We start from the raw sequence: 26,535 nt of genomic DNA on the forward strand, positions 1-26,535 counted from the left end.
TACTGTTTTTACCATTCTTGCCGACTCCCAAACCTCTCTTTTCAGATTAAAGAAAAGAATCCATGAACTCATCTCTGTACAGTAACCTGCCTATAAAAGAGTCAGTTTAGTTGACCAGACCAGTATCTAGATATTTAAAACTTAAATGACTGGACTTCCATGACAAAAATCTGTAACAACTGGACCAGGCCTGATGGTAATTTGTGCTCTGACTGTAACTTGTTTTTAAAAACGAAGCGGTGTTGGTTGGCAAGCACCTTTCTTTCTGGCCAGGGGTATTCCATATACCACTCATTACAACAAAGTGAGAAGTGATGGGAATTTCCACCAGGACATGACCCGTGACTGTGAACATGCTATCATTTATAATTGTTCATATCTGTAGCTATCTACATCTGCCTGTGGTGTTATTCTATATGTTTTTCATGAAAACATAATAATATTGTGTATTTTCTAATATTGCGGAGGCTTATTCCTCTGCCTAGCTGAGCTCTGCTTAGAAATTGTTTGGAAATGGTCTTTTCACTGGTAACTATTTAATCAGATTGATCTAACTCCTCTTTCTTCATCCTGGCTTTGCTTGGCAAACTTTGCAAGGCAAACTGAGCTGCGTGGGGGTTGTCCAGAGCCTTTAGTTGTTTTAATGTTTGCAGCCCGCTGTAAGTTTGAGTGAAGCTTCCTGAGAGGCTGCTGTAACCAGGCTTTGGGCAGGGTGAACGGTGGAAACTGCATTCCCTTTGCTGCATCACCACAATCATACAGTGCCGTCTACTCTCTGGCGCAGGCTTGGCACCCTTCCCTGGCAGCTGAGGCTCTGCCAGCCTGGGAAGGGGCAAAGCGAGAGGTCTCGGTGGTACGGCCCCTTCATGCAGCCTCTGGAGAACAAACTTCCAGGCCTGGGAGATGTAGCAGGGACCTGCAGCTGTTTAAGAGGGGGCTGGGATCAGTGAGAAGGTGAGCAATTTTCTAACCATGAGTAAATCCTGCACCTGGAAAGAGGGGAGGACTCAGGAGACTGAAACTGGAGTGGGAGCAGGCCACCAAGCACCATTTTGAGTAGTGCATCCCAGCACTGGCATATAAGAATTTCCCCCCGCCCCTCTTGTAAGTCATAATAGACGAGGCTAGAGACCAGGAGAATGGTGTCTGCCACTAGTTTGCTTTGCACATCTGAGTTAACTATCCTATCTTTCATGGTCAAAATCTCTGCTACGACAGACCTTATTCTGTAAAGCATCTGACCTCGAGGATCTAATAAAATGGGTATTAATGCAGATGTTTCTGTTGTGTGGAAAACACAAAATATGCAGTTAGGTTTTGCTGTAGAGCTGCCTGTGTGTTTTATTTTCTGTGTATAAATTGGCATATTTTATTTGTTTTGTAGTAATTTGTAATACATGGATCAGTATATTCTACAGTAACCCTAATTATTCAGGAATCATCCCCTACTTAATTGTTATGACTAATTTTTCAGCTGGGTTCTTCTATTAGCTGTGTCATGTAAGAAAGTGAAAAATGCATGTCATCACTAATTATCTTACGGAGCAGTCATGATTAGTGCCACACTAATGTCCAAGCAGATCAAGGAACAATCCTATAACTGACACTCAGGCAAATTTCCCTTTGAAGTCACTGTAGACTTTGGCTGATTGAGAACCTCAGGGTTAAGTTCAGATCTTTCTTTCTTCTCAAATTTAGGTAATATCACTAATCCAGTGAATTCTTTCTGCTGCTTCGTGATATATATTTTTTTTTTTTGACATGACTGCTTTCTTTGTTTAGCATACCATATTCTTTTTGTGATATTGAATAGCAAGCACGCCTCACACTTTCTTGAGTATCCTTATTTGATCACCAAAATTTGTACTTTTGTTTTTAAATAGGTATGGCTTAATTAAATAATTGAAAATTTTCTGGAAGCTCCTGAAAGTCCTTTTTTGCCTTCTAAGTTTTGGGCTGCTCTGTGCTTAGGTGTGAAAGGCAATGTGTACATGCTCTGAAGCTGATGGCATCAACTGCAAAGCTTATAACCTTACAGTAAAGGCATAATTTTTTGCATTCAGCAATAGTTAAAAGTTTATAGGTATGAAAATCCTTATGTAGGCACTTAACCGTCTCTTGCAAAGTTAGCCACCAGCGGCTATGACGACAGCTCAGTAATTTCACAGAAGTAGCTGTTAGTGTTTCCTGTCCTCCTTATGAACTTTAAAAATATTCATTGTTTACTCCTGATGATAGTAGCACTGCAGATGCAGAGTCCTTTAGCGCTGCTCAGCATTGGCAAGCGCCATGAGCGATGGTGCAGTCTCTGAGCAACATAGAGTTTAAGTAAGCTGCGGCCCCGGGTAGGCGCAGGGCCAGGGTGAGGAGAGGCACCTCGCAGGTGGTCGCACGGGGGTTCTGGGCAAGAGGCGGCAGCAGGACGCACGTCCCTTGAGACCTGCTAAGCATCACACACTGACCTCGGCTCCCTGTTGTAGCAGGCATTTGCAGCCCACGAAGTTAATTCACGTTACTTCACCTCACCTCTTGACTGTAACCTGTGGAGAAAACTTTCTTCTCATGCAGCAAAATTCTACTTGTTCAAATTACCGCAAATATTTCCGCAACTGATAGCGTTTCACCATAGCTGCCGTGGCATGACATTGTAGGAAAAAAGTGTATGTTGGCTGTGGACAGCTGCTTGTTTCCTACAGACAAATTACCTAAGCAGATTAAGGTCTGATCTTTTTCAAAATATAAATATGATAAAGTACAGTGGAAAACAAGGGTTCCTGCAGCTGTAGCTACCTATTGAACTCGCAGCTAAACTGAGATGGAGCATGCTGGCCACCCCATATGAAAGCAGTGGGATTCAAATGCTTGTTGATGAAAAACAAAGTAATTTACATGAAAAACACAAGAACTTCTGTGGAAAATACTGAAGAAGTAACTGTTATGTCAGAACCCACAGCTTCACAGGACCTTTTTTTTTTTTCTTCTCTCTCATCCATGCCTCAACATATATTCAAGTGTATCATTCTATGACATTATGCTCCAAACAATAAAGCTGCTTCTTCCCATCGAATTAAGGTTAAATACTTTGGCTCTGTAGGAAACAGGTAAAATGTTATCCCAATTTTTTATAAAGAGTAACAGAAATGAGTACTGTGTTGAGATACTGTTGCAAGCACCACTCCATCCAAAAAAAAAAAAAAAAGCCAATGTGCACCTTATTTAAAACAAATGGTTTCAAAGCTAAACTTAATAACTTGATGATGTGCATGCATTCCAGCAACACAAGTCACACACTGAAATAATAATGTAGGCTTTCACTGTCAACTGGCTTAAAATTTCTACATCTTAAGTTGGATTCATGCTGCATAAATTGGCTTTTCAGATGTATTTAAAAATTGCAGTCAAAATACTTTGTGGCAAAATTAAGAAGTTAAAGATTAATAAAGCAGAAGTGAATTATGCTTGTGATGTGGTTTTTCACTCATGCTCATGTTTCTCCTAGTCACAGCACGTGACTGATTGCTCCCCCTGAATTCAGTGGTGACCCCTTGCATCAGGTGCGGAAGGTACAGAAAGAACCAAAGAGCAGATTGGCTCCATTAATAGCCTCTTCTTTCACAAAGGTTTTGAGGGACACTGGAAAAAACCAGGACCCTGCAAGTCCTAGGGAAAGGTTTTGGACAAACAACATCACATCACCTCTACCATATCTGGCTCAAGCTGTTGTAACGAGCTCTTCACTTCCAGGAGATGCTATGGTGTTTTCCAGGGTCCACAGAGCAATAACCATACTGCTGGTTATGCACTTAGGGGACATTTAAAAGCTAGTGATGGGCAACACCCTCCCGGCATGGTACAGCTCCAACTAAACATGCCAGATGTGGCCAGGCTATCTCCTGATCCATAGTGCTTGGCTTTTGCCTTCTCTTATAGTAGGACATATGGGACAAAGCAGTTACACCGAGCGTCCTCCCCAGTCTTTCTCCCCGTATTATGTCCCAGCCCGTGAGCACGGACAGTGCCAGCATCTACTGCAGAGAGTCGTGACTCTCCCCTCCTTTGCTGAAGATGCTTCTCTTCTGCTCCCTAGCAAAGTGCTGGGGTAAAACAAGGACAATGGGCCTTTGTGGCATCCAGGAGAGGAATAGGTGAAGGACAGTTCAGTGCTGGGTAGGTTGTGCTGTCCCCTGGGGTTTGAGGGAGATCACCTGGTGGCCTACATGCTGCAGCTTCAGTTGTGCAGTAAAGTCCCTTTAGGCACAGGTCACAGCTCCCCAGGGAGGTCAGACTGGCCAGGTCAGGGGGAGGGAGTAAAAAGAATGAAGAGAGAAAGTTTTGGGACCTTTGTTCTCAAACAAGAAACCTCAAGGCTCTGCTTGTGCCTGATCTGGGTTCAATAGTGTCACTGTATTTAGTGGAGTGTGCCTGTGCTCAGAGCAGTGAGTGGGTTTCCCTGCTTTTTAAGTATGGCTATGACTTGTTACTAGTTACAGTTAATTACCATGTGGGCTTCCATGAGGCTGTATCAAATACTGGCATGTAATGAAAAAAAAAAAGTGGTGATAGTAAGTTTTATTTGCAGCTTGCTCTTTTAAATGGCTTGAACGTTTTCAGACAGTTTAGTAATGTTAGGGCGAGCTAAGCTTTAAATCCACACAGGTGTCTCCCTGTGATCTGTGTAGATCGTGAATGTATGGCTCCCAGCAATAATTACTGCTGGTGAAATATGGAACTAATAAATGTCTCCAGTTAGCGGCAAATTGAAGAACATATTTTAAATAGTAAGAATATTGTTTGAACTCCCATAAGGGTAACAACATGTATCTGTAGACTTTGTTAATAAATAATTATGGTGTAAAATTAAACATATGGAAAATATTTCCTTTTCTGTTTTCTGATTTATAACTTAATTTAAACATTTAGGGACCACGTTCTTTACTGCAAAAGAAAATAACTTTTGTATGGGCAGGTTATTAAAGATATTTGATTTTCGTCTATGAATATGAATTTGTTCCCCAAACCCTCATACATGGGGAAACTTATACATATGAATGGTTCATCTAGCTTCAAAGTAGAACATGTGTGACTTCAGAGTCAACCTCTGAAAGGTGACTTGCAAGCAAAATTTGTAAGAGTTCCAAGAATTCGTCTCACATCGTTGTTCCATGAGGCAATCATACACAAGTCGGTCTGCTTTAAGGACTAGTCTGGGACCTGTTTCCAAAGTGTATGAACACCAGTAGGTTTTGCCAGTTGGCAGCCTGGGATCTGAAATATCTGTTACTTCTTAGTTGCAAGTACACCGTGCTGCAGTCTGTGATATCGTAGCTAGTGTTTGCAAATCATTTATGAAAACTTTCTTTTGTTTCATCTTGTAAAACTTTGTAATTCAGCTGCTGCCTAGAGTGTTGTTATGCTTGAGGGTATTAAGTGCTGCAATGGTTTTGTTTTAAAAGCACAGTTTTAATGCGTTTTAGGTGTTCTGAACTCCAAAAGCATTCTCACAACATGGAACGTTTATCATTTCCAAAACTGAGGCTGAAATAAACTGGGGATTTTAAAAAAAGTAAGTAGTGAAGCTCAGGCTATGGTTTTCTATAAAATCTTTGAAGTTGAGGGCATATAACAGGCTTCCGTATTTAGGACAAAATGTTTTGATGCTGCTGATGCTGAAGAGGGAATTCTTTCTTAAACGCCTGTTTAACTCGCATTCTGGCATCATTACCATACATCGCTCCATGTCAAGTCAGGGTATTACTTTATTTGGTTTGGTATACACATCTGTGCAGATCATTGCACCTCCTGTTTATGAATGATACCATAGACTGGGTTTCTTAGCCTAAGCGTGGCTAAGACAAATACCAGTGGAGTCTGATGGAAAATGTACAGCCTTAATAGATGTGCTGTTATGCCCTGTTGAATTTTGTTGTTGTATTTATTTTGCTCAGAAAGAGAAAACAAGTAATTAGCCAAGAAAGCTCACAGCTGCGTAGCATACTCCCCTCTCTCCTATATACACACAGTCTATTGGTATACACAAAACTGGCACTAACGAAACATAAATAGATCCTTTTCCTGTGTGGAAAAGACTTTTAGCATTGAATGGGAACGACAGCAATAGTATTCTTTGGAAATCCTAGTTACTTGGGTTCCCAGTTTGGATTTTGGGCTCTAAAGCCCTTCATGGTTCCATACATAGTGCGATGTCTCCATGGATTTGCCTGGAGTTTTTTTATGTGTTTATTTAAACCTATCAGGAGATGGGATTCTGTTTGTGGATTTCGCTAGCCATGTTATTTGCTGCAAAAATCTAAGCTTGTGTTGAAGTTCCTTTTTCTAGGTGGCTAGGGTTGTTAAAACCCTAACCTGAGCCTTCTCAAACCTCAGTCAGAGGCATCTGAGCTGGTGTTTGTCTGATGTTAGGGAACTCCTGAAATCATCATTCTGAGATGAATCGATTGCCTTTGTTCGGGTTGTTTCAGGAGGTACTTCATTCTTGTGCCTGCGAATGGTGGTTTAAAGAGCCCTCACTGATAACTCTGGTTCCTCGTGGGGGCTGGACCACCACCGGGCTGGCTGAAGACATGCATTACCCAGCCCTCAGTGGGAGCCACCGACCAGCCCTTCGTCGAGGGGCTGAGCTCTGCTGCCTCGTGAGGAGCGACCCAGCCTGGGTTGTGATATGGGCTGCCGGGTTGAAGAAGTGCTGTGAGTCATCTGGCTGCCAAATATAAAGTGAGTTTTATCTAAAGTACTGTACCCTGGGAGCAAAATTACTTTCTTCCACCCAAAAATTCCATGAGGAACCTTTCTTTGCACAGATGTTCCAATAGGCAGCTGCAGCCCCTCCACGTGCCAAACCTCCTCCTTCTCCTCCCATGGATTTCAGGCTGCATCTCTGGTGTGCTCTGCTTCCAGCAACCACCCCTTGTTCTGCAGTCAAAGCTCCTCTTCCTCCCAGCAGCCATGGGAACCTCTGTTTGTGAATCATGGCTTTCCAACCGTAAGATCAAAGCTAGGTTCCAGCTTCTTTTGTTGTTATTCCCCCCCCCCCCCCCATTTTAACTTCTCGCCTCAGGTCCAAAAACCAGTGTTGCCCTAGAGGCTTGGCAGGCAATGAGCGGTGCCTTTCGGCACCGTGCTATCGCCCGTGCGCTCCTCCGTGGCACCTGCACCTCTCTCTTTCTCAAGCTAAAATAGCCACCCACTTGCAGACCTGGCTGTACACCAGGTCTCGGCCATTGGCAGTCACGTCTATTCTGTTCTCTCCAGCTTCTCTGTGACAAATGCCATCACGTCCTCTGTCCTTTCTTCACTTACAGTTACTCTTGAGTTCGTTGTTTGCAGAAACTAACAAGCAATGCAATGAAGTCATGGCTTTTATCTCTATGCCTCCATAGCGTTTCTGGTCAGAGATGCCTCACGTTCCAGGCATAGCAGGATTTTCACCATGGTGCCCTGTGCTCTTCAAGACCTTGAATACAATTTAAATAGACATTCTGCATTTTATTTTAAAAGGGGGAAAAGCAATTTGGCTTCAGATAAGACAGGATGGATTGGCTTACACAGACCTCATGAAATGTGGCAGAATCCTACCCTTCAATACCCTCCCAGTAGGAGCAAGCTAATGAATTCCCCATTACTGTTCTCATAGAGCAACTCAGAAGAAAATAGTTTTCTCATTTAGTGAAACATGTTTCCCTTCTAATTCTTCTGTGCTTAACAATTACCTTTCTGTTCAGGCAGTCCCTTGGCATCAATAGGAAACCTCCTATTTGAATACCTTTGAGAAGTTCAGGCAAGTGGTTAGGGAAGTGCTGGCCCAAGCTCAGCCACATCTTTCCTGTTATCTAGCAGAAACCCCTCCGTCAGACTTTCTGCACGCTGCGTGGAATTTCCTCTTCTGTCTGGCTGAATTTTTGGAGAGCCTTAAACATTGGCAGTGGCTCTGCAAAATTTTTCTGGGGAACTTGGTAGAAGTTGAGCTGAAACGGTGAATTATAATGAAAGTAAAGAACATAACATCGCTTTATTCCCCGTGAGACTCGGTTTCTGCTGTTGCTTTGCCAGCATTGTGGCTCTGTGTGTGTACCTGGGGCTGCTGGACCCCCAGCTCCGCAGAGCTGCTCTCAGTGAGTCCCTAAAGGTTTGGGCTCTTCAGGCTTAAACAAAACGCCCTTGTCCTGGAAAAGCCTTCCTTTTCCAGGATGCGCACTACTAGACGGCAGCAGGGAGGTGGAGGGTAGATTATAGACAATGATAAATTTTCAAGAGATCTCTTCTTCCTATAGGCAGGGGTGTTGTATACAGGAATTGTTAAAATGGCCCCCAAAGTGGTTGCATTTAGTGATGACAAATCTGAAAGGTACTGGTGACTAAGTTAGATAAACTTTGAAATGCCTAATTGTTCTGTTTTTCAAACGCGCCCTCACAGTAATGTTCAGTGCTTTAATAACAGTTTCCTTAGAAAGTTCAAAATGTTTTATATGTCACGATGCCAGAAAAAATAACTTGTAGGGAAACAAAACAAATATGTAATTCTTAATGGGAAAGGTCACTTTTCTATCCCTTCCTCCTACCTGCTGGAAACAGTTGTTTGACTGTGTGTGTTTGGCCATCTGAAGCGGTGCCCCCCTCGAGCTGTTCTGTCTGCATCTCCCTTTTGGCGTGGAGAGTTTCAGTCTCTTATCGTAGCCCTGGGTTCCTTTGTGTATGTGGAAACAGCTGTTGCCACATATTTATCGTGAAGTCATGAGCAGCCCCGGTGCGCAGCCCAGCAGCAGCAGGGAAAGCCTCGCTGGCCACAGCAGATAGTGGTACCGTAAGAGCAATCGTGGTGTGTCTGTCCCCGCGCAGCTCGGGGACCCTTATCGTGCTGGGAGCAGGGCCAAGCCGCAGGGAGCTCTCGCTTTGTTTTCTCTCTTCGGTGGGCTCCTGTCCCCACCAGAACTTTGGATGTTAAGTGCGGCACGCAGTCAAGTAAGAAAAAAGCGTCAGGGAAATATTGGACCGAGGATAAGATGAGGATATAGGCTGGTGTTGAGATCTTAATTGTGCGTGCTTGGCAAGCTGATAAGGTGGCTGGAGCCTAATCAGAGACTGGCCAGTCGGCTGTTCTAGGGGACAATCGATGTCCCCGGGACACATTGGGAGGGGAATTACGTACTTGCACGCACACAGAGAGAGGAAGCCTCCACTTGACAAAGTGGATATTTTTGCTTGCAGTTATTTTCTTCCAGTTTTGCCACTGGGTATTGGCGAAGAGACTGCAGATCTCTTTTAAAGTAGTCAGAGGAAGTGAAGTTACAGAAAGGATGTCTACAGAAAAACGTCTAATCACTGAAAAACTGCATTTCTATACTGTCTCCATATGACACATGTACATTATACACACATACATACACACATAGAAATATGCAGTCCCCTGTGTAACACATAGTTGCAGAGAATTCATTCCCTTGCACTAATGGCTGAAACCACTTGGAATTCCTCGGGGAGACAGCAAGAGTTTTTTCCCAGCTGTGATTCCTCTTCCTTTGCTGCAGCCTTTCTTGGGGCTCTTGGCTGTCCTTACTGTGGTGAACTCCGGTTCTTCTTTATCTCAAGGTCCACAAGCTCTTCTCCCAGAGCCCTCACCTCTCATTTGCCTCACGGTACAATCTGACACGTACGTCACCACCTTCTTTGCTTTGTGCCTTTTGTAATGCTTGATTGCTGTACAAACCCCCTCTCTCCTTATTTCCCCACAGGCATCTCTTCAAGAAGTGTGATCTTTTATCTCCCGCCACTTGATATGTTCACAATTTTTTAAAAAAGTGGTGTTTTGCAGAATGCTACAAAAGGCCACGAAGCTTTAGGACCTCTTGTAAATGTTTTATGTTAAATACTACTCAGGAATCTTTTAAGTACACCTGCACTACGTCTGGCTCTCCAGTGAAGGTTTAACCTCTTTGCCTGAAGTGTTTTACTTTTTATTTATATATATAATTTGGACCGTGTGTGTATTGTATTAGGCACATAAGAAATCTAGGCAATTGTGCCTAAAAAGAAGTCGTGTCTTGGGCCATACTACTCATCTCTGTAGTCTGGATTGGTTTTTTTGTGACAATAGCTAGAGCCAGATGACTGAGGAAGGCATAATACTTTGACTGTCCCATAATAAAATCTTTGGGAAGGTTTTTTTGGTCGCATCAGCCAGGGATCACCGGACAGCTGAAGTCTGATGCTTAGTACTGGTTTTTCATGTGTTTGACCCAAACGCCCATGCATGCTTCCCCCTGCTTCCTCATAATTTGTTGAGATACAGTCCAGTCCTGCATTCTCCCTCCGAGAAGCTGAACAGCCTCACCAAGTGACCTTCTGCAGGCACCTGGACAAAGTGGCTGGAGAAGCAGCTAATCCTATTCTTAGCTCCGCATGCTAGATATCTGTGAGAGGACAGCCTGCCAGAAATGGCTGGTGACATATTTGTCCAAGGGAGGGAGGTTTTTGCCAAGATGCTGTGGGTGCTGCTGTATGGAGTTGAATTTAGAAGGAGAAAAATCTGTGAAATGTGAATTCAAAAACACAGCTGTTGTTAAAGAAATAAGGAGCTGTTCCCAGTAACACAGATATATTCAAGATACAGATATTTTTAAAAAATTATTTTTTAAGTATCAGGAAATTAAACAGTAAATGCTGCAGTGTCAGCCAAAGTTAACTCTACCTAATACTTTTGGCTTGGCCACCAGAGGTGGTAGCAAGCTGTATGTGCAGTTAAATGCTGGTTTTATTTCATTTCATTTTAAACTTAAAGCCCTTTATGCAGGTTAAACATTCTGGGACTTGTGCTTGACTGTCACCCAGCAGTTTCGGCTGTGTATGCGTAACCCGGCGGTGAGTACGTGTTACAGTTCTCCCTCTGTGCCTGGTCTAGAGCAGTTATAAATTTGTTAACAGCTTCGGGAGGAGAGCCTGGCTTTGCAGCCTGCCCAGAGCAGCCTGTGCTTGAGGGTTGCCCTGCAGTGCCTTTGCTAGCTCAGGATGGCAGCTGCTTACAGATGCTCGTCAGAGTTTTGTAAGCCACTAAGGGAAAAACCAAACCGGCAATTAGAGAACAATTGCAATACCTGGCAAACAGCTGCTCTCTGTTGTCTGAAATCAGGGCTGCTCCGCTGCGGGGCATTCAGTCTGCCATAGGCTCTGCCAGGCATCCTGGCAGTGAGGTCCTCTGAAGCACCCACCCCACCCCGCTGGGGACTCCTGTACCAGGAACTCCCCGACGGGAAATACAGCTTGTTCCCTTGGTGTGTTTCCAATGACTCCAAAGTCAGATGCTTAAATCAGGTGGTGTGAAGCCTCCCCCGAGGTGCCTGAGCCCGTTTCTGCCCACCTCCATTTGGCTGGGTGCAGAAAGAGTTCTGCTGTCAGAGCAGGGAGACCTGCCTCCCCTGCTCCCCTCCTTTCCTGGGGAGATAACTCTCCAGTGATAACTCCGCAACATGGGTGGCAATTATTTTTTTTATCTCCTACATTCTTTAGCAGTGGATGCCAGCCAGGATTTAGGCTAAGCCTGTAGTGGTCAGGATGACCCCAGCGGGCACAGGAGGGGATTCAGCTGTGGGAGTCCATCAGTGTCAGCACTGGCTGGGCTGGGGCTGATGCTGGCAGGATCCACCACGCTGGAGCTCTGCATGGAGGACCTCAGTCCTGTAATGCTCGAGCTTGAAATCTTCAGGTGCTCCTGCTGCACACTGGATGCAATTCTGGTGCTGAGGGTAACGCAGCTATTTAGGATGTGGTGCCATCTGAAAGAACATCAGTGTGGAGACAGGAGGTGACTGTGGCTCCTGCATCGTTTTCTCTAACCATAAGCAAAGGTGGAAGCTGATCCCTGTAGACAGGTTTTGATTGTGCTTATCTGTGCCCTGAAGAACAAATGCAGAATATTATTGCTTTGAATTCTTAAAGCCATGTATTTCATGCATGGGTATAATATAAAAAGTCACTTTAGTTCAGCAGAAAAATATTTGGACCCACTAGGCAATGAATTGTTTTTTATTATCTGCATCTTGGGTAACAAATCCGTTCTGATAAATGCAGACAATATCAAGTCCATTGTTGTTGGCACCCAAAAATAATAGATAAGTTGTCTTGGGCAGTTCTAGTGGATGATGTCCAAAGATGACAGGCTTTTGCTGCTGATAAGTTCAAAGTAAATGTAGTTTTTTAGGTATATAGGAGAATTGTTGTTACTTCTGAGTACTGAGTGTTCCTAGTCTAGTTACGTAAGAACAAACAGTGACGAGGTTGGCTTGAAGCCTTCTTCAAGGTTTATTTGGATCACAAAGAGAGTTCCCTACTCTGTAAAAAGAGAAAACTGGGTTGATTTCACACTTGAAGCCATTCACTATGAATGTCTGTAGCAACACCTGGCAGAGGTCCCACTATCACAGAATGAAGGCACCAAACTGTGTATCAAAAATACAAGAAGAGCAAAGCAGCCAGGCAGGACATCTCTGTCAAGGAAATTGATGCCCCATTCATTCAGCCCTACAGTATGTTTTCCTTAGCCATCCTGTTCCTCCTTCAGGGTTTTGAAATGAACCATAACAACTTGTTCCTGCAGACAAAGCCTAGCGCTCATTTGTACTTGCTAGGTCAAGCTCTTCATTAGCGTGCAGGCAGAGACCCTCCACTGAATCAGCTTATTGCAGGGGGAGCTTCACAAGTTAAAGCAAGATTAAAAAATTGCACTCCTGATAATGCATAAAAATGAGATTAAAAGCCAAGTGATTAGGCTTCACAAGTCATGGTGTGACCTTATTGATGAGGTAAGTTTTCAGGCAGCTGACATTTTTATATTTTACCTGTGTTATAGCTAGGTCTCATCAAGGGAAGTATTGTGGTATGTAGTGAAGGGGCTGGGGAGAGGTCCAGTTCTGTTTCATGCCCAAACTCCATCAGTGCCCTGCTGAACCTGTAGCAAGGCATCTTCTCACCTTTGCCTCTGATTCTCCGTCGATAAAGTGACAACGAACCCAGTTTCCCACCAGGATGGATGCATCATAAGACATTTTAGAAGTGCTTTAAGATAACCATAGGAAAGCTTATGCTTCTACAGAAGGATAAAAGGTATTTACTCTTGTATGGGGTTGTTGCTGTGATACATTTTTCAGCTTTGTGTACCTCTCATGCTTTTTACAGCAGTTCCTGCTTGTAGCTGTTTCTCCTGTTTATGTCCTTACAAGAAACAGGGACATTCCACATCTGACAGTCATTCCCTTCACTCTAGAGTTTATATGCCGTTTAATTCAAATTTAATTCAATTGTGCATGATCTTCACTCCCTTCCACTCAGTATTGGCAAGGGAGTGGGAGATGAATGGAAGATGTCTTCGTCTGCATAGATTTATGATTGGAAACTTCTGAAAGCAGGTGGCCAAAAGTGATGGGGTCAGTAGTAGGTTTGAATACAGCAATAGTTTGAAGGCTCTTTTTGACGCCTCAGTAACAGTAGCTAATAGGCATTTTTGCTTCAGACTTTGAATTTGCTCAACCTGGGGTACAGACACTTCTTCACTGATCTGCTGCGTAAGTGCTGCAGTGTTTGTGGCCAGGTCTGGTATCCACAGCATCATCCTTCATTCCGCTGTTGGGAACATTTTCTGTGATTAACTGGCAGAGGGAGCCCTGGCCAGTCGGAGAGCTTTCTCTTGCTGTTTACTATCATTATAATAAGATATTTGACCCATGCAATAACAGCATTAGCATTGGGTCCAAACCAAAATCTTTGGATTCAAAATGCTCTGAACTTTGGGAAATGGTCAGACCCAAATTTTGTGGCTTGGCTCAACTTCTGAATGAAGTGAAACCAAACGTGCCTAGGATTAAAATTCCCCCAGAGTCAGAAGCTTTACTTTCTTTTGAAAGAGTTTCATTTTTTTAATCTCCATTGTTTGCAATGCTTCTTAGGACTTTGCAAATGCAGTCAGGTTTCTCTATGGATTTTTTTCCCAGATCCTGTCATACATGTGGATTAGTTTCATAGCATTCTGGTATAGAGGAAGCTGATATTTTCCCCTTTGATTTTTGGTTGTTTTCACCTCTGTAGTGAGAGGAAGAATTAACACAGTTGTAAACTTGATGTTTATAGGCTTCAATCCTTTTGTTTTTTTGAGCTGTGTAGATAGATGCCTACTTTTATATGCCATTCTTGGAAAAAAATACTGGTGCTATGGTTTTAATTTTAAATTGGTCTGACATCTAAAGCTAAACACCCTAAGTGTCCATCTAAGGCTTTCCCTGTGTCCATCTAAAGCTTTCCCTTTGGAGAGTTGTGTGCTATTGAATCTTTCATACACAAGGTCCCCTGCACGCCAGATTCTATACGTTATAGAGAAATCCCTAGTGTATGTGCGGTGTTTAGGGAAAGCATTAAATGCTACCAGATAGCTAGAGAAGAACTTGAGGGCCCTGGGCTGAGCATTTTTGTTATGATACTAGTTTGTCACTTGACAGATGATAGCCTAATTTTCCTGATAGTTTATTTTTAAGAAGAGCACGAGTGTTTTCAGTGCTTCTCTGCAGCAACTAACTTCTGCCTTTACGAAAAGTCAGATCACAGGCATTTCTCGTAACCTTTCTGTTTACCCCCTTTATAAACAAAGATTAAGGGGACCTTCCCGGGAAGTGGATGTTTAAGTCCTTTGAGGACCTCAGCGACTGGATCCGCGCAAGAGGGAGGTGGTACGTGCTTACACATCTCAGGGACGCGTGAGGCTGGCACAGGCAAAGAAACATGGAGTTGATTTTCCTTCCTCCTGCCTGGGTCTACAGCACTGCTCGTGGCTCCCCCTACTCCCTGACTGTCTGTCTCTCCATGCACAGCCACCGCGTACCTTGGGTTTCAGCGTTGCCCCTTTGCTGCACCAACTGGGAGCCGCGGTGGGGCTGGCGTGGCCCCCAGCCCTGTGGTGGGCTCGGCTCTGCGGACGCCCTGGCAACCCAGCTGCCTCCCCACCGTCCCCGCTGGCATGGCAGGAAGCTCGGTGGAGAGTCTTGCGAATGCTCCGTGGTCAGGAGAGACCGCGGAGCTGCAGCTGGCGGCTTGTGGGCTGGACCTGACCCGTGGTGGGGCCTGGCTCCCTGCCTTCTTCTTGGAGAGGACGGGGAACGGGAGCTTGGGCACAGCAACCCCTCTTCTGCTCGTTTGCAGCAGCTGAAGACCTGGCCTCGGTAACTGGAAGAAACACAAAACATTCCTGAGCCTGGAAGGGATCCATAGCTCAATTTTGGGCTTAGGATCCTCTCCATAGTCTTTATTTCAGTGTTTGTGAGGTTCGTGTTTATATTAACTTTAGAGGGCTGTCAAGAGGAAGCCAGATCAGCTCAGAGAGATCGTGGTTAGTGCTGCTTTTAATGCTGAAGCCAAGTGCTCCTGTTCCTTGACGTTATCACCACTGGGGGAAAAAAAAGTATAAATAAGGAAAAAACAGAGCTTGGTACATTGTGTTGATAATGTGAGGGTGGCGGACATCCATAGGCATACATTCTACTCGTACCTTTACATATCGTGCCTGAGGAAAAAATTACTTTGAAAATGTGCTTCCTAATGCATCATCCAGACCTTATGGTCAGAACAAAACAGCAAAGGTTCAGTGGACTAATCTTCTCATAAATATAATACCATGATATTTCATGTCATTTTGGGGTGTTTTTTTAGCAAGCTCTGTATGCATTGCTTAACATTAAAAGGCTAAGGTAAATTATTTTCCTCCAGAAATGCCAGCTGCAATAAATCCTTCCTCCTCGCCACCCCTGTAATGGAGGGCTTGGCATTTTAAAGCCCTGAGCTGTTGACTCACCTTGCTTGCAGAAGCCCCCTTCCTGCCAGATCAGCTTTCCAGTGACCAGTGCCTCTGCTGCTCTGTGCTCTCCATCGGTGATCCCGGGATGCTTTACCGGGGACCCTTCCTGAGTCTTCACGTGAGGCCGTGCTCTCATCCCTGTGATCTCCAGCTGATCTCCGCTAGCATCCCAGGGGTTATCTTGACACTTACAGCTATTCAGGGACCCAAACTAGCATCTGCCATATTAAACTCCTCTCACTCATTATTTGCAGCCCCTTGAAAACCTTCTTTCATCTGAATGGCCCATATTTTAGGTGCAGGATGTGCCGTACCCTGTGAGTGCACAGTATGTATATGTACTTTGTGGTATGTGCTGATTGAGCTCAGTACAGCTACTCTCTGATACAGCTTTATAACATCAGAAATATTTGCTTGTGCATAATATCAAGTCCTTGTTGTCGTGTTTATTCTGTGGCCACCGTTGGCGGTGGGATTCAGGCTGTACCTACAGGAGTGCTTTTATGCGTATGTACATTGTAAAAAACGAGCGCACCCAGCTGTTTGTCCCTGTCCCAACTCTCTGCCCAGGTCTCTGTAGCCAGAGCTCACTTACAGCACGCTGCCTTGCAATCCAGGATTGTATTCTTTCTCCAGACTGGAAACAAAATTCCCAGCTCCTTTTTGTGAGCTGTTCTCCTGGCTTCCCTTGCTGCACTGGCTGAGGGCTTGGTGGTGCTTCATAAACTCACCCGAGACATTTCAGTATTATTTAAAAAAAAAAAAAAAAAAAAAAGAGTGGGAGGAAGATATTCAAGTTCTGCAGAGTGAGGGTGAACTGACAGTATTAAATGCTTATTTGTGCTTTCTTCTGTGTTACCATTGGAAAACGAGAATGTGAGGGTGGAGGAGAGAAACGCGTTGTTTAGCGGTAGCGCCCGTGTGCAGGCACGCAGCAGCCCCGCGCTCAAGTGCGTGGCAGCCAGGGCCCGGTTACGGCGTGGTTCTGCCTGCGGTTAAGCTGTTAGGTGCAAGTGGCTTGGCCACCACCAGCCCCACATTACGTAAAGGTCGCCTGGCCCAGGGTTAATTCTGTCGCTACCAGACTTCAATGAAAATAAATACACAAAGCATTATAGAACCCAGGGGCGGAGAAGGAGGACAAAAATTATGGTGCCCACAGATTGAGTGGGGAGGGTTATGCGTGTCGGTAATGAGTAACTTAGAACATCTGCAGACTTTTTATTATTTTTTTTTCTAGTGTTTTCCATTTCCTTGCTTTGTGGTACAGCCTTTTTTAAAAGACCCGAAGGCAATGTTGTATCCAGCAATAGGTGAATTTAAAGGCTTGGACGCCTTTCATTTAGGTCAGCGCTGAGATCCAGCATTCAAACTTGGAATCCAAATTTTGCTTGAATAATCTCAATTTGCCAAGTCTATGTACATAAGGAAACTCGCCCTGCCCCTTCCCAGCACCACCACTGCCCGCAAAACTGGGGTGGTGTCAGCGTTATCTGGCTGGTGTGGTTTTATCTGGTGCTCTGTGGAGGAGCCACAGTGCAGTTACCAGTGTGGAGACACCTTCTACAGGCTCGTGTATCGGCTCTGCCTTTGAGTTTGAACATGCAGGGACCCCAGTTCCACGCTCTGTTGACACCTTCCCACTCCATCCCCACAAGCACGGTAACATCAGTAGCACTTACATTCTCCTTTCCATCCAGGAGTAGTTTAGGATTTTAGGAAAGCTGTAAAAAAATAATCCTCTGCATGCAGAAACAGATCTTCAAGCTGTTCTGGAGCATAGCAGTTCCCCCATGCTTGGGACAAGGCTAGCTGGACCTCCTTAATATTCAGCTTTAAATTTTTTTTTTTTTTTGAAGAACTGATCCGTATTAGATATTTGAGCATTTCATTCCTTTGTTGTCATCTTTCAAGAGAGGAGACGTTTCTTCTTCCACATCCTCAATTTAATCAGAAGGCTGAAAATAGGTATTTGGGGATTCCAGCATTATTTATTTTTCCATATTAGGAAATGAGTCACAAGTAAGTGACAACGCTGTCTCCAATCAGAGGGAGTCAGAGCTTGTGGATGCCAAGGACTCATCTGCTAATTATGGCTTCTAACTGCACAGTTGTACAGCCATTCTCTGAACCTTACCCTGTTTCAGGGGTTGCTTTTGCCTTTTATTATTTTTCTTCCCAGCAAGCTGAAAAGGACATTTCACTCTTTGTCAGTGAGGACACATCCTGAGAGGTCCTGAGTGCTTTTCCATCCTAGTAAATTGAGGGGGTGTCGCAGATGGTCAGCATCGCTCGGCGCTCCCTCCATCAAATACATCGTAGAAGCATCTATCGGCAGAAGCACTCATAAAATTATCCATTAATATCTCTGCATTTCAGCTGCCTCATACTCATTGCACTGATAAAAAGTCACGTGTGTGGGCCAGGCTGGGATGGCTTTACTGGAAAGATGGCTGGAAAGTCATCTCTCTTCCCTGGGAGATAGGGAGCGCTTGGGATATTCTGCTTCATGCCAGTGCTCCTTACAGCGAGATCTTTAAGTCCTGTTAAATTTAGCGTACCTCTCAAGATGCATGCTGAGTGCTGCCTTAAGATACTAAATATTAAAATTGCATGTAGAAATCAACACTGATGTTTTAAGTGTTGCTCAGGACCTTTGCCTTAGCACTGTAGTCCTTTTTTGTTATGTTATCACTCTGATACAAAGTCGTTTGTTCTCCCTTCAGTGCTGAAAATAAATTATTTTTAAGAGCAGAACGAACCTTATGTGAAAAAACATTTGTTTTCTGCATTAAGAAGTATAACTGACTGTAATTCTAGGGGAAAGTAATGTTGGCTTTAAGGGGAAAGAAAAGTAATTACAAGTAACTGTGTGAAGCCAGATGAGATTGGCTGGACCTTGAGGAAAATGTATCTTAATCCCTTGATCTGACAGTCGCCTGGCAGGCAGAGCAGGAAAAGAAAGTCACTGGGGGGTTTTTCCATCTCTGTGAGGTGGGAAATGCACATCCTACTTCAGAGATGGAAAATGAACAAATAAGTCTACTGGGCAGCATGACAATTACACACACATTCTTTTCTTGAGAAACTGCACATAGTCAGGATATTCTTGGTTTCCGGCGATACGAGTATCGCAGGCTCTGCCTCAGTCTCCTCTGGATCTCACGTGTGTTTACATAAGCGCCACGTTACTAAATTATGGAGGTTTTTATTTGGTGTAGCATGTTCATCATAGCTGTCACTCCAAGACCTAAACAAAACTGGAGCCCTGCTGCCCTGCTGCTGTGGGAAAGCATAGGAATAAACTGTTTATGACCAAATAGTTTGCAGTCTGAGGCAATAAAAAAAATGAAAGGTAGAGGAGAGGGACAGGATCTATTCAAGCACCCATATGTCTGTGCATTACGTGCGTATGTGCATGCTTTGTTTACATATAGGAAGAGCACATATGTGTTGTAAATACGATCTTTTTCCCTTTTTTTTTTTTTAAATTTTCTAATGCTCTCTTAATCCAATAGATTGAAACTGTGGCAGGACAAGGTGAGACATTGTCCTCTCTTCTTTTCAAATCCCAAAGCATTCCTTACCATTCTCGTTTTAGACCAGAGTTTTTTCCTCTCCCTCCCTACCACCAAAATGGGGGCTGGGGTTGCATCCCCTCAGTACAGGCTACAGGCATTTCCATGGCCAGCTTCCACAAAATTACCAAAGGCACATGTGTCTTTGGGCTACAGAGCTAATTGCCACCTTCTGAAGCTTTGCTTCCTCTTGTAAAGAGAGAGGCTGTGGTCAAGCTGTAAAATACAGCTTGAACAAACACATTTGAAGCTTCTGATGTGCACAATAGTTACATATAGAAATACGCCTAAGGAAGACACAGCTTTCCAGAAATCAGGGTAATTCATCTGGGATCCTTTCCTATAAACCTCAGCTCCACAACAGCCTGACCCAGTAGCTCTTTGACAAAGCTGTGGCTTTATGTGGGCTCTTGGTGTTGTTTTCTGGGTGCACTGATGCTTTTACTAATGCATTTGTTGGAGGCGATGAGGTGAGGTGGACTCCATGAGAGGGAATGCTAGAGGAAATGGTGGAAAAATGTCTGTGCAAAAATATGGTTCATGAAGTAAAGTACATTATAACTGTGGCTAGTACCTAATACCTGCTTGCAGAAGAGTGGTCCCCAGGCACAGGGATTTCAGTTGCATTTTTAAGTGCTTGGGTTTTGTCCCTTTTCTATGTTTTTATAGCTCCTGTGGCTCCTCATATTATGCAGAATATATAAACCTCCAAAAAGTGTGTTAAAAATCATCTAGGTTAGAGAGTTAACCGTTACTTACATTCTGTAAATGGTGCGTGAAATCTTGTCTTTGGTTCCCCTCCTCTCCCCTGTCCCCAAATCAGTAAGCCCAGAGAAGCCTTTCCTGCGTTACTCCATCCAGTCCCTGCCACTGCCATGTCATGTCCAGACACTCCCTTTTTAACCTGATGGCAGTCCATCTTAAAACTACTTAGTTTTTTTGCCTTCATTGCTCATATTGTTCCAGATCTTAAGGGCTTTTCTTCTTTTTCTAACCTGAATTTATCCACGGCCACTTCACACTGTCCTGTGTCTCAAACTGTCCTTCTCTCCCCTCTTGCTTACCCCACTGATGCACCGGGGCAGGACTCATGTTTTCAAATGCTTCATTAACCTATTCTGGTTTCACTGGAATGCCCTGAGCTGGCCTAATAAATGTACTGAGTTTGCAAGGGCTCAGGACGGAGGCTTGCTCTGTTTGAACTTTTCTTGGCCTGCCCGCAGCTTTCTTCTCCTTGCTTTAGTTGTAACAGCAATTTTTCTAATGGGCCACATGTCTATGGATAATTTGTTTTACTTTTGTTTATCTTTGTGTGATACCACCATGGTTTTGTGACTCTACCATAAGGACATAGTATAGAGAAATACAGTCCTAGTGTGGTAAGAGGAGCCTTGGGAAGTGGAGATGTAGGATATGGTGTGGAGGAGTACAGGCAGGGGATGATAAGCGGCAGGGCACAGGGTGCCGCTGGAGACCCCGCAGCCATTAATAACTCACCCGTGGTCAGTTAAGAAAGGCAGACCTGGAGCTGGACAAAACTGGTGTTAGGGGTATACAAAAAAATGGTATCTAGCACACATAAAAGCCATTATATATACTAAATGCAGATGTAACGTGGAACTACGGGCCAATGAAGAAAGAATAAAGGTGTAAAGCTTGTTAGGAAAAGTATAAAAATGACCCCAAATGGATCCAAGCATGAGGAAGAAGAAAACATCAACACAAACATTATATTCCTGCTGGGGGAAGACTCTAGGTGATGGGGATTCACTGAAACACGCCCAAATGCCAGAATGAAACCTCTGGCCTTGGTACCCCGAGAGATGGGGAAAGGGAGAGGGTAGCGCCAGGAAACAGGGTAGGAACTAAGTGTGTGTGTACAGCAGTTCTCACTGTGCTATTATTCATTCTTTTTCTGTAAATAAAATTAAAAAATAGATCTGGACTAATAATTATTATGGTCTTAAGACTTCAGTTATGCTAACAATAAATACTTGGCCTTTTGTATATGTCTGAATAGATGTTCATACATGTATAAGTGGTATGTTTCCTCTTTACTGATAAGATTTTGAGCATAACAAAATAATCAATCATGTGACATCACCTTTCAAATTAAGGCTTGGGCTGTATGCTTACAGCCTAAAGATGATAAAGGTCCACAGTCTGGAATCATGCAGATCCCACCTAAATAATTCACATGCCCTTCAGCCTGGCCTTGGCTGCCCTTAGGACCCTTGGATGTGAATACATGTGTTGGGTCTCAGGCTGGGATTACGTATGTGACGGCTGTTCGGGGTGCAGTGGAGGAAGCGTGAAAACAAAAGACCCTTGAGTGGCTTCCAAGGAGGCCCTGGGACCGCGCTAGGGAAGTCTCTGTGCTAAGGCAAACTAACTCTTCTAAAGCTCCTTTTCCCTAGTTAAAGTTTCCCTGCATATAGTGATGAGAATAAAACCCAGTGTAGTCTGCTGGTAGGTGAGAGCTAGGCAATCTGCTTGTGCTTTCATACCAGATGGATTAAATATTCCCTGCGTAGCAAAGCCCAGCCTAAGGGCTAGTCTGTCAAAAGGGCAGGCAGCACACAGGAGGCGAGGAAGCTCTGCTGATGCTTTGGAAGCACGCACGGCCATCAAAAATATGCGTGTTGTGAAATTGAGATCAGATCCACGCTTGCTCTCTGTGGCTGTTGCTGTGAGTCAGACTCTGGCTGCTCTCACTTCCCCACCAAGTCTCCAGCAGCTAAAAAGAAAGCAGCTTAGGCTGGGAGGCAAGAAGTGGTTGTCCTTCAGCAGCACTGGGTTTCCTGCTGCGGGCAGGTGGGGATCTGCTGGGTACCTTCGTTAAATGAAGTCAAGTGATTGCAAAGCAAGCTCTCTTTGAAACACATATGAATTGGTCACATTTTTCTAATTCCTTCTCTAATGCATCTTGTGTCGATAGCAGAGATGATTACAGTCGTTGGTGAGAGCGGGGAGGTGCCATCTCGTACATGAGATCTTGGGGAGCCTATCTGCATCCTCTTGGGTAGCAGAAAGGGACATACGGCACTTGGCCATGGTGCCGGGACTCTCCAGGCAAGTAGGTCAGATAGGAACCAGTCTCCTTTCTGAGCAATTGAAGGGTTCCCCTTGACTTCAATACACAGTCGTCTCACATCTTCCAAGCACGCCTCCTTGCTGAGAGCATCTTAATGCTCATCTTCAGGGACAATCTGGAGTGCCTTAGCAAAGCATTTGAGCAGACCTGTGACGCTGGGTATTCCCCATCTTTGGTTTCTCCCACTCTTTCAGTTGAGCAGAAGAGTGAAGCTCCCGCTGTAGCCTGTGGGGCAACATCAGTGCAGCATCTTAAAATTCTCTGGGGTATTTACTTGCGCAAGTTTTGTCCTAGATGGGCATAAAATTTTGTTGTTTGATTTTGTGTTTGGTTTTATGACTTTTGCTATATTGTGGACTGTCAGACGTTGAGGCCTGAGATGACTTGTCTTCCCTTGCTATGTTGAGCATTAAAAGGAAATAAAAATTCTTGTACTTCAGGCTTTAAAATGCCCTTTAATGCAGGAGAACCTTGGGTACATTTAATGCATTTCGTCTACAAGAAGTGCTTTTAAATGATGGTTGCATTAAAAATATTTCCTAAAAATGCGGTAGAGAGCACTGGATATTTATCAACAAATAAAGCTGCAAATGAAGGAGGCAGCTTGTTCGAGGTTTATCTCTGAAAATTACTGAAGCGTTTACAGAAAGGTTTTGTCAGGTAATTTGCATATTCATGAGCTGTAATTTCTCCAGTTGCTCTATTTAGTTGATAATGCCTTTTTTAATACTGTAATTAAAAATTTTTGATCTGGGTTATACTTCAATTGTTATCTCAGGTGTGCCAAAACAATTGATGTTTTGTTTACATGTTGTTTTAAATACAGCTATTACACATTAAAACATCAGTTGTAAGAAAAATTTTCATACCTGACAAATTTCTGGAAAGACCCTCTAGGTGGTTAGACCCTTGACATTGCCATACGAGAAGCCCACAGCTACAGAGATGCTTAGGCTTCATTTGCCCAGAGCAGCGCATGCGCTCACAAAACACGGTGAAAATGGAAGCACTAAAGGCTAATGGAGCAGGAGGTAGGTGCCTGTAAATCTATTTTAAATGAAAAATTCTTTAAATGTTCAGAGGCCCAGAGACTGGCCTCTGAAGATGTAGAGAATTTGCAAAATGGACGTAGAAAGGTGAAATTAGAAGCGAAAGATGATGCAAGAAGAGTGCAGTTAAATGCATGGCACTCACTGAGCCTGAGGCATGGCAAGCCAAGCTTGTGGTTGTACAACACTGCCCACTCTTCACCTTGTGTGGGTTAAGGCAAATGCAGGACAACCACAAACCCTGTTGCAAGACCCCCAGCATGCCTCTGAACTGGAAAAGGACACAACAATCAAGTACGGACTGTGGCTCCCAGGACAAGAAAATGAAGAATGGAGAAGGAGGTGGACGGAGAGGCAAAAGAGGGATGAGAGCAGCACGGCACCAGGAAAGTTGGTTGCAGCAAAGCCCAGAACCACCGATAGAGTCCATCCATTCTTCTTTTGCCTAGAAGCAATGAAGACTTCTGTCTAGGTGTGAGGGGAACAAGAGAGAAGTTTCTTCAGCAATCTATTCTGCAAATGCTCCTGTCTAGTAATCCATGCTCAGGACTACAGGCTGCTGTGGTCTGGTTGGGGCACAGAAATCCATGGGCAGTATTGAAGCAAATGGGATTCCAATTAGAACAAACACTGAAAGCTGTGAAATTTCTCATGGACGCAAACTGTGTTCTTTTTAGAAAAGGTTTCTCCCCTCTCAAATTTTGTCACTGGTCAGTATTTCAGTGAAATATTTTGATGAGACTGAGATATTTAGCTTTCCAGCTCTATCAGCTGGTGTTCAGTTATATGACTTTATAGTAACGTAGAAATCTGAATGATGAAGCCAAGATGATGCATTTTGACCTTATCAAATTGCAGTATTCCAGACCAGTCAAGTCTGAATTGTCTTGATCATTTTTAGTGAAAATGTTGACAAAATGTGTACCTTCTCATGGAACACTCGGGTTTAATGGAAGCATCATTTCCCAGCGGGAAAATGTGCCATCAGATAAAATGTCAACAGCTGCTGGGCTGGAGAACATGCTAGTGGACAATGAGAGGGGAGGGAAAAAAGGCACATGTGTCATTGACACATACATACACAGTTGATGAAATCAATTTCAATTTACTCAAGTTGTTCTAGCATCACTTTCAATTACATATGCCAAGGAGAAAGCTACAGCATCCAGCTGTGGGAATCAACAAGACAATTGCACAGCAGTCGTGAAAAGAACAGTCAGCAGAGAAATGATTTGCATTTGCTTTTCCTGACAGCTGATATTTTCCTGATAAATTGCTGCCCTTTGTTGTTCTAGTTGCTTTGAAGAATCAACCCACTTAAGGGGGTGGTAGCTTCACCCGCATTCCTGGCTTTGCATCGCTGGCACAGGTTGGGCATGAAAACAGGAGGCTGAGACAGAAGGAGGAGGTAGAAGAGGTAAAGTTGGCACAGTAATTAAAGGTGTGCTGTAGAAAGGGTGCTGCTCCAACAATGGTGCCGTCTAGAGCCGTGAGTGCTTAGAGTCGCAGTTTGTCATTCAGAATCAGGAGATTTGGGGGCAGGTTGATGGTAGGGAGGAGACTTTCATGGCATCTTCTTCCTATGGAGTGTGGGTTTGTGCCAGTGAGAGAAGAGGACAAGAGAGACTGTCAAGGCAATTCCCATTTAAAACTCTAAACCGTGTCTGTGGCTGTGCCGTGGGATTCCTTTCCTTAGTGAGCCCCAGGAAGGAGGATGTAGAGGGAAACATTGGCCGCAGGATATGCAAAAGGTGCCTGTAACAAATATGCAAAATTGTTTCCCCAGGATTTCCCTTCAGTGGGGTCATATTGTTGTTAAATGACTTGTTAAATAGGATTTACACGGCTTATTAAATGGGGTCCCCAGCTGGGTGGCTCTTAGTGGACAGACTGGTTCAATTATTCTGGATTTGCCCTCTTCCTGCAGCAGCCCTGCCCTGTCTAATGCCAATATTTCAGCAAAATTCACTTTTGCAAGAATGTTATTCTAGCCTAGGATCTGGGCCAGGCCTTTATTTCTGTTAATTACAGATCAGTCATTCTTTTTCTTTTCTAAATGTTGAAAAAATGTGTTTTATGTGCAAGAATGGCTGATAAGTGATACACCCACAGGAACATTATATTTTTCTAACATCCGCCTCTGTGTTCTTTCTCTAATTTGCCTGCCGCTGTCTTTGTAGAGGATCTGTCTCCTTCCCCTAGCTCTGTTCCCTGCATTTTAGATGTTTTCTTTCTCTGCAGCCACCCTTAATTCCTACCACTGGCACATCACAGTTTATTGCTTTTTAGTGCTTTATGAGTTGGTGAGTGTGAATTTTCTCCTTATTTCAGTCATTCTGTGTAAATCTTCACTAGAGGTTTAATGGTGCAACCATCGTCCCCTTTCTACTGCATGAAGAGGGGTGGTGGTCCTGGTAAGACTGGAGCAGAGTCAAGAGTGACACTCCAGGAGCACCACAAGTACCATCTAGCTCATTTCAATAGGTAATCCTATTCTTAAAGTCTGTTTAGGGTGTTTTCTTTGTAGCGCCTTCATGATGTTTCCTGTTTATTTCAAAACAATGCCTTCCATCATTGAATAAGACTTCTAAGAGCATTGAAGTTAGCGCCTGGATTTTCTAAATTACACTGAGACAATAGCAGGAGGCTCTCTGCATTAAAATGGTGGTGTGCCAGTCTGAACTGGATTTATACTGGTGAAGGTGATGTGTGTCAGCACTTGTGTCCCTGACTCATCCAGTCCTCTTAAGAATAATCTTTGAGGCTTTGGGCAACATTTTCAAAGTGCCTCTGTAGGCACAGAGCTTGCGTCCCCTCCTTGTCACCGAGATTTAAACTTCAAAGTGCAGAAGTCGCCACACACAGACTGTACTATGCAAATCACGGTGTATGAAGTGCTTGCTGCCCTTTCCCTGTGACTGTGTATTTGTTGTGGGGTGTGGGCTCTCCTAAAGTGTGTGCCTTTGCTGC

At 44.0% G+C, this 26,535-nt stretch overlaps 1 protein-coding gene across 2 annotated transcripts in view; it reads left to right on the forward strand.

The window, feature by feature from the left end:
* Positions 1-26,535, forward strand: part of GRK5 (G protein-coupled receptor kinase 5) — a 175,794-nt gene that overhangs the window by 18,598 nt on the left and 130,661 nt on the right. The window lies entirely within an intron of this gene.

This window comes from Rissa tridactyla, chromosome 6 (assembly GCF_028500815.1).
Source record: "Rissa tridactyla isolate bRisTri1 chromosome 6, bRisTri1.patW.cur.20221130, whole genome shotgun sequence".
Taxonomy (NCBI): Eukaryota; Metazoa; Chordata; class Aves; order Charadriiformes; family Laridae; genus Rissa; species Rissa tridactyla.